We start from the raw sequence: 10,589 nt of genomic DNA on the forward strand, positions 1-10,589 counted from the left end.
GGATGCTGAGGCCACACTCAGAGGCAGAAAACTGGAGAAAAGAGCAAATTGAAGCTCCTGACACGTCACGTGTGAGACTTCAGGGAAACATTCAGGTGGGGCTGTTCAGCCTAGAACTAAGTCTCTGGCACATTATGGGACGTACTGAGAGCTGCCTTTCATGCACTGTCTGCCATGTGCTGGTAAGTTTTATAACAACTAAAGTAGATACCAGGAGCCACAATCTTCTTAAAAAAGAGAGAGAGAACTCAGACACTCAAATTTCCCACATTCACACAGCTAATGGGGGCCAAAACCAGAATTTGAATCCAGTTTTGCCCAATTCTAACATCTGCGTGATTTTCAATATTTTGCTTTCTCCTGCACTTCTCCTCCTTATTTCTTGAGGGACAACTCAGCTTAATTGTTTACATAGGTGTATACAATAATTCTCAGCCTGAAAAGAGAAGTTTTAGGTCATTCACTTCATTGTTAGCCAGGGTAAAAGGAAAAATAGTAAGAATATTTCACGTATTTCATGCTCAAAGGCTTCTAACTGAATTCTGCCAGGGGAGTGGTGAGCAAACAGAACAAACAGGATGCAGTTTTCTGAGTTCTGTTTTTAGGCTCTAGAAACAACTATGCCATCCCACAGGTGTAGTACATACTGTACTAATAAGGAACCATAATTTTAGAAAAGTGAATAACCATCATTATTAGTTTTATGTTAAATAGCAGACTCTGGATAGAGAGATTGGGGCTCTACTTCTGCTGTTGACTCTAGTTACTGTGTTGTAAAAATTTAGTATTTTAAGATCGTAATGTCCCCACCTAGTAAAACAGCTTGTGACGACGTGTTTTCAAGAAGATTTTGTATATCTTAGACAAAACTGCTCCTGCTGGTGAGATTTGAAATTATCCCTTAAATATACAGATACGGGAACATTCTACCATTTCTATTCCTTTGGGTCAATGTCAAAGGGGCAGTATCACTTTAAAATCTATATGTATATATGTGTATGTGTGTATATATACACATATATGTGTTTGTGTTCGAATATATCTGTAATGATCTATAATGGAGTCAAACAGATACCGATAAGGCAGCTGTTCTCAATCCTGACAGCACATTTGAATCATTTGTGGAGATTTAAAAAAAAAAAACAAAAAAAAAACCAATAGCACCCTTGGCCCCAGCTTTGAGATTCTAATTCAATGGATCTGGGGTGGGGCCCTGGCATTAGTGGATCCTAAGAGCTAACCAGCATGAACAAGCACTGCCCTGAGGAGAGTGCTTTGCAGGTGGATAAACCTGAATTTTCTTCCAAGGAGCAAGCATCTTTTAATTTCATGGCTGCAGTCACCATCTGCAGTGATCTTGGAGCCCAAGAAAATAAAGTCTTTCACTGTTTCCATTGTTTCCCCAGCTATTTGCCATGAAGTGATGGGACCAGATGTCATGATCTTCATTTTCTGAATGCTGAGTTTTAAGCCAACTTTTTCACTCTCCTCTTTCACTTTCATCAAGAGATTCTTTAGTTCTTCTTCACGTTCTCCCATAAGGGTGGTGTCATCTGCATATCTGAAGTTATTGATATTTCTCCTGCCAATATTGATTCCAGCTTGTGCTTCATCCAGCCCAGCGTTTCTCATGATGTACTCTGCATAGAAGTTAAATAAGCAGGGTGACAATATACAGCCTCGACGTACTCCTTTTCCTATTTGGAACCAGTCTGTTGTTCCATGTCCAGTTCTAACTGTTGCTTCCTGACGTGCATACAGGTTTCTCAAGAGGCAGATCAGGTGGTCTGGTATTCCCATCTCTTTCAGAATTTTCCACAGTTTATTGTGAACCACACAGTCAAAGGCTTTGACATAGTCAATAAAGCAGAAATAGATGTTTTTCTGGAACCCTCTTGCTTTTTCTATGATCCAACAGATGTTGACAATTTGATCTCTGGTTCCTCTGCCTTTTCTAAATGCAACTTGAACATCTGGAAGTTCATGGTTCACGTACTGTTGAAGCCTAGCTTGGAGAATTTTGAGCATTACTTTGCTAGCGTGTGAGATGAGTGCAATTGTGTGGTAGTTTGAACATTCTTTGGCATTGCCTTTCTTTGAGATTGGAATGAAAATTGACCTTTTCCAGTCCTGTGACCACTCCTGAGTTTTCCAGCTTTGGTATCATACTGAGTGAGTGCTTTCACAGCATCATTTTTTAGGATTTGAAATAGCTCAGTTGGAATTCCATTACCTCCACTAGCTTTGTTTGTAGTTATGCTTCCTAAGGTCCACTTGACTTTGCATTCCAGGATGTCTGGCTCTAGGTGAGTGAACACACCATCATGGTTATCTAGGTCATGAAGATCTTTTTTGTACAGTTCTTCTGTGTATTCTTACCACCTCTTATTAATATCTTCTGCTTCTGTTAGGTCCATACCATTTCTGTCCTTTATTGTGCCCATCTTTGCATGAAATGTTCCCTTGGTATCTCTAATTTTCTTGAAGAGATCTCTATTCTTTACCATTCTATTATTTTCCTCTATTTCTGAGGGGGAAAAAAGCCCCTGAGGAAGGCTTTTTTTATCTCTCCTTGATATTCTTTGGAATTCTGCATTCAAGTGGGTATATTTTTCCTTTTCTCCTTTGCTCCTCAGAAGAAAAGTTATGACCAACCTAGACAGCATAATAAAAAGCAGAGACATAACTTTACCAACAAAGGCCCTAGTCAAAGCTATGGTTTTTCCAGTGGTTATGTATTGATGCGAGAGTTGGACTATAAAGAAAGCTGAGCCCTGAAGAATAGATGCTTTCAAAATGTGGTGTTGGAAAAGACTCTTGAGAGTCCCTTGGACTGCAAGGAGATCCAACCAGTCCATCCTAAAGGAAATCAGTCCTGAATATTCATTGGAAGGACTGATGCTGAAGCTGAAACTCCAATAGTTTGGCTACCTGATGCGAAGAACCGAGTCATTTGAAAAGACCCTGATGCTGGGAAAGATTGAAGGCGGGAGGAGAAGTGGACAACAGAGGATGAGGTGGCTGGATGGTATCACCGATTCGATGGGCATGAGTTTGAGTAAACTCTGGGAGTTGGTCATCGACCCAGAAGCCTGGCGTGCTGCAGTCCATGGAGTCACAAAGAGTTGGACACGACTGAGCTGAAATTTGAATTTGAACTCTACTTTACTACCTATTGGCTTTGTCTTTTTTTGGTCAATTATTTAACTTCTCTGGGTCTCAGCATTTCATCTGTGCACGAAGAGCGATAGCTATTTTGTGGAGTTACCCCAAAGATTAGGTATACAGAGGGCCCAGTGCCCCATGCAGGCCATGCTGATGGAATGACTGAGAGCCAGGCTGAGGAGCTAAGACAGAGGAAGGGGCTGGAGGAGCAGAGAGGAGAGGTGGGAAAGGGCCGGGCAAAGCCAACTGAGGCTGCCTCCACCTTATAAAGACATGTGTCCTGCTCCTCACGTTTGGCTTGGAATCCAGTTAAAAGCAAGAGGTTGGCTCAGAAAGAATGAGCAATTTCCCCCAAGGAAGCCCTGCAGTGTGGAACACCAGGTTGCTCTGCCACCCTTCTCTCTCTCTCTCTTTTTTTTTTGACCTGGGAAGGTTTACAGTACCTGTGTGCAACCTGAAACCTTGGTCTTGGGTTTGACACTTACTCTGGAACATCGTCCCATCCCAGTGGTCCTCAAGATGTCCCCAGCCCAGCAGCACCAGTATCGTGTGGAAATTTATCAGAAATGTGACACTGTGGGACCCCTCCCCTCTGACCTTCTGAGTCAGAGATTGGGGAAGGGGCCCAGCAAACTCATTTACAAGCTCCCTGGATGATTTTGATGCTAAAGTTTGAGACCCACTGTACTGAAGTCTTAGAGCAGGTGCCCTCAGCAGTAAAAACAGTTACAATAAGACAAAGCCACAGAAATTTGTATTTCATTCACTAGTGTATCCTAAATTTTGTCTTCTTGGCTCAATGAATTTTATAAATGGGGGAATATCCCAATTAATTTTCCTTCAGAAAGAAATATAAAATCATCTTTTTTTTAAAATTTAAATTTATTTATTTTAATTGGAACCTAATTACTTTACAATATTGTATTGGTTCTGCCACACATCAACATGAATCCACCACACATGTACACGTGTTCCCATCCTGAACTCCCCTCCCACCTCCCTCCCCATACCATCCCTCTGGGTCGTCCCAGAGCACCAGCCCTGAGCATCCTGTATCCTGCATCGAACCTGGACTGGCAATTCATTTCTTATATGATATTATACATGTTTCAGTGCCATTCTCCCAAATCATCCCACCCTCTCCCTCTCCCACAGAGTCCAAAAGACTGTTCTATACATCAGTGTCTCTTTTGCTGTCTCGCATACAGGGTTATCGTTACCATCTTTCTAAATTCCATATATATGCATTAGTATACTGTATTGGTGTTTTTCTTTCTGGCTTACTTCACTCTGTATAATAGGCTCCAGTTTCATCCACCTCATTAGAACTGATTCAAATGTATTCTTTTTAATGGCTGAGTAATACTCCATTGTGTATATGTACCACAGCTTTCTTATCCATTCATCTGCTGATGGACATCTAGGTTGCCTCCAATGTCCTGGTTTTTTTAGACCTCAGTTGCTAAAGTTCTCAGACTTAAAGTTACAAATTACCATATTTACCTGTGTATGTGTGTTCTTTCATATGCTTAAATATATATTTAATTTTCGATTCAGCTTTGCAAAGCTTTCCTTTCACAGTCACTTCTTTATATGTTGTAGGTTACTCTGCTGCACTTCCCAATTGGGTATGTTCTTCCAGTCAGGTTGGTCTGTCCTAGTGAGCCTAATTTGCACTGACAGCGCCTTTTATACAAGGAGAGACCACCAGTGCAGGGTGTAGAAGCTTAGATTCTAGAATCAGCCACCACACGTATACATATGTGTGTGTGTATATATATTATCAGAGACATTAAACTTGTATTTTGGGGTGAATTACTTAATCTCTGAGACCCTTATTTCCTTGTCTATTGAAAATGGAATTAATAATTAATACCTGTGCCTATCTTATGGGATTTTTGCAGAACATGCTAAATACTCAGTAAATGCTACCTGTTGGTATTGTGACTTCAAGAAGTCTCTCAATGAGATATAAAACACGTGTCAATTTTTGAAGTAAGAAGAAGTGAATGATAGGATTTTTGTGGGATTTGTAATAAAGTATTCAAAGCAGTGCTTTTTAAACCTTAGCAAGTATACAGATCCCCCGAGGTTCTGGTTAAAAGACAGACATGGGTCGATCCGGTATGTCTGAGATGGGGGTCTGACATCCTTGATTTCCAACAAGCTCCCCAGGGACACCCATGCTGCTTGTCCCAGTTAAAAGCAAAGGGCTTATGTCCTAGGACGTGTTAAATACTCAGTAAACATTAGCTATTGATATTGGGACTTCCAGAAGTCTTGTGCTTTTAATAACAATTTGAAATTTCTTTCAAAACTCAGAATTTTTAATCAGGTAGACATTATATAAAATCTGGGTCTTTCAAAGCTAGGGGATGTTTACAAGATCTGGCTACTCTTAATTGCTTTGTTTGGGTTTTACAAAGGGGGAGAAGAAGAGTATTTTTCCTCTTTGTAAGGAGCTGCTTTCCACCCCAGTCAGAGGCGCTCACCCATGTGCTCCGTCATACCTTCTACCTGAAATGCCCTCCCCTTTTTCAGCCACGCAAATCCTAACCTGACCTCAACATCTAGCTCTTTTAGGACAAATCTTGCTCAGCACGTGAGTGACTTACCACACAAGTTTGCACGGTGTAATTCTAAAATAGCAGTATCACATTTTAAGTAAAACCACGAGTACCGATACACTTGGCAATCAGTGTTGTCCTTCATACCATTTGAAGAGACTTAGGGATTTATGGACCCACTCCAGTGTTCTTGCCTGGAGAATCCCAGGGACGGGGGAGCCTGGTGGGCTGCTGTCTATAGGGTTGCACAGAGTCGGACACAACTGAAGCGACTTAGCAGCAGCAGCAGCAGCAGCAGGAGCAGGGGTTTATGGAGTTTCCCAGGTGGCGCTAGTGGTAAAGAACCCTCCTGCAAATTCAGGAATCATAGGAGACACAGGTAATCCCTGGGTTGGGAAGATCCCCTGGAGAAAGGAAATGGCAACCCATTCCAGTATTCTTGCCCGGAGAATCCCCATGGACAGAGGAGCCTGGTTGGTTCCAGTCCTTGGGGTCACAAAGAGTTGGACATGACTGAGTGACTGAGCATGCATGCATGCATGGGTTTATGATGGTGCTGCCATTGCTTCAAACAGGTTTGGAGCTTGTTTTACTCTTTTGGAGTTGTCTCTCTACTAGTACATACTAGGCTGTGTCACATGACAGAAAAAGATTCTAATACCTCATTGCCTGAATGCTATAAAAGTTTATTTTTCAGTGGCATCCTGGCCTAAAGGCAGGTCTGGGGCCTTTCCTAAAGGCTCTTCTCCAAATACTGGCTCAGGAGTTAAGGCTCCTTCCCACATGTGTTTCTGGCCTGTTGGAACACTGGGCTGCCGGCTAACAAGGTTGGGGAGAGCATGGACAGTGGCGTGGGAGGACTATGATCAGGGCCGGAATGACTGTTCACAGGATCCTGCAAACCTCTGCACCCAGATAAGGAAACAGTGCTGGTGAGCGCTCGCCAAGGTCTGCCACAGAGTCATTTCACAGGATGTGTTATAACGACCTTCCCAGCCAGTGCAGGAGGCTTGGCCAAGCGCAGTGCTTGGTCCTGAGTCAGCGGAAACACCATGTCCTTCCCCCTTAGGGTGGGCTGGCAGAGACTGTGGCATCAGAGTCTAACCACCACGTTTGGTCATAAATAGCCTTATCCATAGTATCTAGTGTGCCATGCAAATACCATTTTGTGGTTTGGGAATGGAGTGTAGGGGGGAAGACACTCGTATTTGGTCATACCTAGCTCTGACCATCCTAGACAGCATATTGAAAAGCAGAGACATTATGTTGCCAACAAAGGTCCGTCTAGTCAAGGCTATGGTTTTCCCAGTGGTCATGTATGGATGTGAGGGTTGGACTATAAAGAAAGCTGAGCACTGAAGAATTGATGCTTTTGAACTATGGTGTTGGAGAAGACTCTTGAGAGTCCCTTGGACTGCAAGGAGAACCAACCAGTCCATCCTAAAGGAGATCAGTCCTGAATATTGATTGGAAGGACTGATGCTGAAGCTGAAACTCAAATACTTTGGCCACCTGATAGGAAGAACTGACTCATTGGAAAAGACCCTGATGCTGGGAAAGATTGAAGTTGGGAGGAGAAGGGGACGACAGAGGATAAGATGGTTGGATGGCATCACTGACTCAATGGACATGAGTTTGAGTAAACTTCGGGAGTTGGTGATAGACAGGAAGGCCTGGTGTGCTGCAGTCCATGGAGTCGCAAAGAGTCAGACACGACTGAGTGACTGCACTGAACTGAGCTATTGACCAAAAGCCATTTTATCTGATTTGGCCACTCTTCTTGACTCTTCCCCAAGTCAAATTTATCTCCCAGTTATCTTCCCATTAGAGAAACTCAAGTTAGAGTAGTATATATTCTGACCATAATTCTATAAAGAGTTCCAGAAGTGTCTTATTAGTGAAATCATCAGGATAAATGTCTCATGTCATGAGGAGGCTGCACTAACTTCGTTTTTATCTGTGAAATAGTCTGCTTGTTAAAATAGCCGTGTGCGAGTTGACTCCATCCTGCCAGGGATATCTTCCCTCCTCTTCCTCTCCTCCCCGTCCCCTCTCCCTCCTGTCCCTCCTCCCCCTCCCCTTTCTTTCTTTCTTTTTTTTTTTCTTTATTTCAGATATGTTACAGGCGGGCTGTTCTTTCCCTTGTAGCCTCCCCATAGTGAGTAGCTTACTACTAGACCCCTGACAGGTGCCCAGAAAAAGAAGTTATTTGTTGATTAATGTGCTCTGTAAACATGTTCATTTTAAAAAATAGGTTTAATGTGGATCTTTTATGGTGAAATTAAAAACATTCCTTCCAAGATATAATTATTTAATCTCACAATCAATTATTTGGAAGCATTTCAATCCTCATTAATGATCACAGCCATATTTTAATATATGTCATTCATTTTAGGTACATTGTCTTTCTTTCTGTGTATGTATGTATGTGTTAGTCGCTCAGTCGTGGCTGAATCTTTGTGATCCCATGGACAGTAGCCTGCCAGGCTCCCATGGAATTCTCCAGGTAAGAATACTGGAGTGGGTTCCCATTCCCTTCTCCAGGGGATCTTCCTGACCCAGGGACCGAACCCTGGTCTCCTGCATTGCAGGCAGATAGTTTATCCCCTGAGCCACCAGGGATCCCTTCAAACATAAAAATTCTAGAAAATATTATTTTAAAAGTATATACCATTGACCTTAAATTATTAGATGATACAGATATTACTGAGCTATTCGATGTTGCAGATCTTTTCCCTGTAAGGATACAGTATCCTCAGTGGAATGCCATCACCTCTCCCTCTCCAAAAGCAGCATTGGTGCTGTTATTCAGACATCAAGTTGTGTCCAACTCTTTGTGACCCCATGGGCTGCAGCATGCCGGGCCTCCCTGTCCCTTTCTATCTCCCAGAGTTTGAAGATATCTCCCAGATATGAACTCTCCAAGTTCACGTCCATTGAATCAGCAATGCCATCCAAACATCTCATCCTCTGTCGCCCTCTTCCCCTTCTGCCTTCAGTCTTTCCCAGCATCAGGATCTCTTCCAATGAGTTGGCTCTTCTCATCAGGTGGCCAAAGTATTGGATCAGCATCACCATCAGTCCTTCCAGTGAACACCCAGGACTGATCTCCTTTAGGACGGACTGGTTGGATCTCCTTGTAGTCCAAGGACTCTCAAGAGTCTTCTCCAACACCACAGTTCAAAAGCATCAATTCTTCAGTGCTCTGCCTTCTTTATGGTCCAGCTCTCACATCATCAAGAGACTCTTTAGTTCCTCTTCACTTTCTAGAAGGAGCTACCATCCTAAATTTGGTGAGTATTATTCATATGCCTATATTACTTCTTAGTGCATATGTATAGACACAGAAATACTATAATATTATTTTGCAGGTTAGAAATTTTACAAATGGCATTTTCTTCCTATGTCTTTGGCAATTGCCTTTTTTTCCCCAATGTTATTCTTCTGAGGTGTGTGTTATTATATACATCTCTAATCCATTTCTTTTAACTGCTGTACAGTAATCAATACTGCAAGAAAATGTATTCATCTATTCTACTATGTTAGTATGCTTCTAGGTTCTTCCCAATATGTTTGTATTTACAAGAAAAGAGCTTCTATAAAATCCTTGTAAATGCCTCAGTGAGAGCGTGTGCTAAAGTGTTTCCAGAACAGACCCACAGGAGTGGGAATGATGGCTTTACAAGGTCTTGCTGTTAACTTTACAGGGTCATGCCAAATTGATTTATAACGCCACCACTGTCATATACCAAATCCCCAAATATGTGCAGAACTGTTTCTGAACTCTATTCTGTTCCACTGGTCACTGTGTCCGCCAGTGTATCACACCACACCGCCTTCACTATTTTTATATTAATAGTTGTATAGCAAGTTTTTATATCTGGTAGAGTGACTCTCCCATCTGGTCTTCTCTTTCAAAGTTGTTTAAGCTATTCCCAGCCATTTTATTTTACATAAGCTTTAGAATGAGCTTGTCAAAGTTCAACAGAAAGCCCAGTTAAGGTTGTCACTTGAACTGCATGAGAAGAGATGAACCGGAAGAGGACTGACTGCTTTATAGTATTGGGTCTTCCTATCCTTGAACCTGGTTTCCTCTCTCACATTAAGTCTTCTCTTTAATGTCTTTCTAAGAAATTTTGTACTTTCTTTTCTTTTTTAAAACTGAGCATCTTTTATTAGTTTTAATGTAGGCACAGTCTATTTTTCTTATGTTTCACTCTTGGGCTTCCCTGGTGGCTCAACTGGTAAAAAACCCGCCTGCAATGCAGGGGACCTGGGTTCAATCTCTGGGTTGGGAGGATCCCCTGGAGAAAGGAAAGGCTACCCACTCCAGTATTCTGGCCTGGAGAATTCCGTGGACGAATCGGACCCATGGGGTCGCAAAGAGTTGGACATGACTGAGCGACTTTCACTTCACTCACACTTTAAATGTTCACAATGTTATGAGTTAGATATTTTCTTGTCTATTTTATAACTAAGGAAAGTAAGGTTCAAAAAGATTCAATAACTTATCACACATCATTGGTGGCAAGTGACAGGGATGGGATGCAAAGTAAGTGCTGTCTGACTCCCCAGTCCAGGGCTCTTCGTCTCCAGTCCATACTGGCTTGTGATGAGTTTCTTCAGTGACAGCATTTTCAAATTAAACAACTTTGTGTTTAAAAGTGTAAAGTAATAAGAAGAAGAACAAGAATAAACATCTATCTCTCTGGGGAAAACATCAAGAATAGTACTTCTTGCTGCTACTAAGTCGCTTCAGTTCTGTCCGACTCTGTGTGACCCCATAGACAGCAGCCCACCAGGCTTCCCCATCCCTGGGATTCTCCAGGCAAGAACACTGGAGTGGGTTGCCATTGC

General features: G+C 42.2%; 1 long non-coding RNA gene across 1 annotated transcript in view; it reads left to right on the forward strand.

Annotated features, from left to right (window-relative positions):
• LOC104968993 (uncharacterized) overlaps positions 1-10,315 on the forward strand; it is a 192,618-nt gene extending 182,303 nt beyond the window's left edge. The window contains exons 5-6 of the long non-coding RNA XR_009495407.1: positions 8,168-8,238; positions 8,732-10,315. This is a non-coding gene — a long non-coding RNA (uncharacterized lncRNA). The remainder of the gene's footprint in view (positions 1-8,167; positions 8,239-8,731) is intronic.
• Positions 10,316-10,589: the final 274 nt, after the last annotated feature.

Source organism: Bos taurus, chromosome 7, assembly GCF_002263795.3.
Source record: "Bos taurus isolate L1 Dominette 01449 registration number 42190680 breed Hereford chromosome 7, ARS-UCD2.0, whole genome shotgun sequence".
Classification (NCBI taxonomy): domain Eukaryota; kingdom Metazoa; phylum Chordata; class Mammalia; order Artiodactyla; family Bovidae; genus Bos; species Bos taurus.